The following is a 4,319-nucleotide window of genomic DNA, read 5'->3' as shown; positions in this document are numbered from 1 at the left end:
CAAAAAGGAAGGGGAAAGGAAGGAGAGAGAGAGGGAGAGGGAGGGAGGGAAGGAAGGAGGGAGGTAGAAAGGGAGATATTGTTCCATATATTTTACAAATGTTAACTCATTTAATCCTCGAAACACCCCAGTGAGGGAGATATTACTATTACCACATTTTACAGAAGACACTGAAGTAATGCACAGCTATTTAACTCAAAGTTGCATAGCTGGTGGCAGAACGAGGAGGTCTGAGCTGAATCGATGTCTTAAACATCATGGTATATAAAGCTTCCTCTTAGTGAGGCAAAATATCAGATGGAAAATTGCTTACTCTAATACAGACCCAGAGTCAATGCTTTCCTATAATTATTAACAAGTAGTAATGTAGAAAAATCACCAATACAAGGTTAGATATTGTACTATTACTGTGTTATCTTACTTTTAGTAGAGGAAACTACATTCAGAAAGGTTAACTGATTTGCTTCACATCACACAAGCTGGTAGGTAGCAGAACAAGGGTTTGAATCTGAGCAGGACCACAATTTTACATGACTCTATGAGGGACTGCGCATATTGTAGTCTATGTGAATGGCATCCCTCATATGTGCTGGCTATGAATCTAGGTCTATTTCTTTTTCTTTAAGTTTTTACTTTAATCCCAGTTAGTTAACATACATTGTAACAATAGTTTCAAGTGTACAATATAGTGATTCAGCAAGTCCATACAACACCAGATGTTCATCACAAGTGAATTCATTAATCCCCATCACCTATTTCACCCATCCCCCTCACCACCCCTCTAGCCACCATCAGTTTGTTCTCTATAGTTAAGAGTCTGTTTCACTTCACATCTAGTATCTTTTCCACTATAGAGCTTTATAATCAAATAAGGCCTTATAGTGAGGCAACACAGTGAAAAATGACTCTGCAAGGCTTTGCCATAGATTGGCACTTCAATTCTATTAGACCTTGAATACTTAATACTCAAATTGCTCTCTTAATTCAGGAATAGATTTCAGCCTGCTCCCCTTTGTTCTATATCTGTGGTCCTCAAATTACAAATTCCATTCAGGCCACCAGCATTGTAAAATTCATTAACTATTCAGGGAAATAATTCTGACAGATATGCCACAGTGCTGAAAAATCTCTTCATTCTTAGTAGAATAATCAAAGTATAGCTTTTAAATGGTTTTCTCTGATAGCATGTAATCAATGTTATAAGCATTTTCATAACCTTGTCATTCTTTCATCCATTCACTTAAGAGTTACTCAATTTTTCCTATGTGCCAAATATCCTTTGAAAATACTCCATCTATTGCTTAACTAACTTAAAATTTAGCCAGAAGATTCAATAATTATGCAACTACAATATATCTGAGGTGACTTCTACTATCTCATTATATTCTTTTCAGTGGTTCATCTTTCTGTGTGCTATTGATTACTTTTGTTAGCATCCTTCTAAGCAATAGCTAATAACTGTTGGAGACAGTAAACACTACAGTCTGGGGATCTGCTGCTTCCCTGCATATAATCAAAAGATAAGTGTTTCAAGAAAATATAGTGGGGGCTGTCATGTGACACACCCATCACCAAGGAAGATGGGTGTGCATATCTGTGGGAAGAGGTTTACCCTGAGGACCCATTTTCCTAATGCGCTGCAACATCAGGATGATGCAAAGCCCCGACCACTCAAATAGTGCTTTGGAGGTTTTCTCAGGAAATCTTGACTCTCCCACCAACCTGCCATGCTTTTAAATGGAAATCCTAAGTAAATTGTGGTCTCTGCTTAGTGAAAGAGAAGACTGTATAATATGATATAATATGTTCTGAACATCTAGAAACTGATAATAGATGCTTTCAATTCTTCAAATAAACAGAATAATAATAATAATATGCCCTTGGAATGTACTTATGAGATGCTAGGCACTATTCAAAGTGACTTCCATATATTTAATAAAATCTTCACATTCACCTATCAAGTGGGATTTTATCTCCACATTTTTAAAAATTACACTTGACATATATACTAGTTTTAGGTTTACAACATAGTGATTCAATAATTATATACATTATGAAATGCTCACCATAATAGGTATAGCTACCATCTGTCATCATACAAAGTTATTACAGTATCATTGACAATCCTCTCCCTGCTGTACTTTTCATTCCTGTGACTTTTTTGTTTTATAAGTAGAAATATGTACTTCTTAATCCCTTTCACTTACTTTACCTATTCCCCACCTGGCTCTGCCTCTGGCTACCACCCGTTTATTCTCTACGCTTATGAGTCTTTGCTGCTGTTTGCTTTGGTTTGGTTTTTAGATTCTATATGTAAGTGAAGTAATATGGCATTTGTCTTTCTGTCTGACTTAGTTCACTTAGCATGGTACCTTCTAGGTCTATTGATGTTGTCATGATGGCAAGATTTCATTCTTTTTATGGCTGAGAATACATTATGTGTATATGTCACCTCTTCTCTACCCATCCATTTATTGACAGCACAGGTTGCTTCCATATCTTGGCTATCATAAATAATGTTGCAATAAATGTAACAGTGCATATACCTTTTTGAATTAGTGTTTTCATTTTCTTCAGGTAACTATTCAGAAGGGGAATTATTGGGTCACATGGTATTTCTACTTTCAGTTTTTTTGAGGAACCTCCATACTGTTTCCCAGATTGGCTGCACCATTTTGCATTCCTACCAACAGTGTACAAGGGCTCCCTTCTCTCCACATCCTTGCCAGAATTTGTTATTATTTCCTTTTACTTTTGATACTAATTATTCTGACTGGTTTGAGGTGATCTCTCATTGTGGTTTGGGTTTGCATTTCTCTGATGGTTAGTTGATGCTGAGCATTTTTTCATGTGTCTGTTGGTTTATCTCCACTTCATAAGAAAGGAAAGGAAAAAAAAAAAAAAGGCTTGGAAAAAAATCCTTAAAAACAACAATGAATGGGCACATAATATGTGCTAGGCTCTATGCTTAGAGGTATTAATGCATTCAATCTTCACACTGCCATCCCCATTTTACAGAAGAGAAAACCAAAGCACAGTTAATCAACAGTGGAGCTATGATTCAAATCCAATCAGTGTAGGTCCAAGGTCTGCACTCTTAAGCACGGCTCTGTACTGCCAGGTCCTGACAAATGGCTAGCAGAGGAAAGTGTGCTAGGTTATCACTTCCATAATTCAAATAACAATATTATAGCTATGAAAGATCAATACCTTAAGGGTATATTACATGGCAGCACAAGTACTAAATAACTGCATATCTCAGTAAGAGTTCAGTCATCTATTCCTCTAAGAAGCCTTTCCTTACCTTGCTTTGCCACTGACCCCCTACTTCACACAGGTAATCATGCCTCCCTCTTCACTTCTTAACTCTTCTATTGTTACACTTCTACTGTTACACTCTGGGACAATGATTTTTCTATGGTACATTTGTCTCCCCCTACTAGTCCCTGGCTTCTCTAGATCTCTAGATCTAGAAACTTACTTGATTCTCTCTCTCTCTCTCTCTTTTTTAAGATTTATTTATTTGTCAGAGAGAAAGAGCACAAACAGGGGAGGGAAAGGGAGAAGCAGGTTCTCCACTAAGCAGGGAGCCCAATGTGGGACTTGATCCCAGGACCTTGGGAGCATGACCTGAGCCAAAGGCAGATGCTTAGCTGGATGAGCCATCCAAATATCTCTATTTGACTCTTTATTCCTAATATCATGCACAATTTCTGGCACAGAATTGTCCTTTAACTACTATTTGTTGAATGAATGAATGAATGATCCACCTCCTAAGGAAATAATTGGCATGGGTGGTCTTAATTTATCATCCATACCTTCAGCAATAGAAATATGAACATAGTGAGAACACAAAAGCTAATGCAATTAGGAGATCTGGTGCTGAGACAGATGAATTCCAGCTGCCCACAGGTACATGAATGAGTCTAGACAAGCTGAGCCCAGTGTAAATCAATGCAATGACAAAGCTGACTTATGAATAACAATTGTTGTTGTTTCAAGTGTTGAATGTTGGAGTGCTTTGTTATACAGCAATAGCTATCTCAAACAAGCAACTCTGAAAAACATTGTTTTGTTGGATTTGTTGATAAATTGGAGAGAAAAAAAATGATCTGCTTGAACCCAAAAGATACCAAAAAGTAACCAAAACATCCCCTCAGATCAACAGACAAAATATCTAAGAGATACGTTTGGAAACTTTGCTGTGTTCCAAAGCCAGCTCAGAACTCCGTAATCTCAGAAAAGCACTATTCCATCATCCATTCATTCATTCATTCATTCATTCATTCATCAAACGTGTTTCTATCTCTTATATATCC

This window comes from Mustela nigripes, chromosome 1 (assembly GCF_022355385.1).
Source record: "Mustela nigripes isolate SB6536 chromosome 1, MUSNIG.SB6536, whole genome shotgun sequence".
Taxonomy (NCBI): domain Eukaryota; kingdom Metazoa; phylum Chordata; class Mammalia; order Carnivora; family Mustelidae; genus Mustela; species Mustela nigripes.
Note: the sequence above shows the minus strand (reverse complement) of the source record.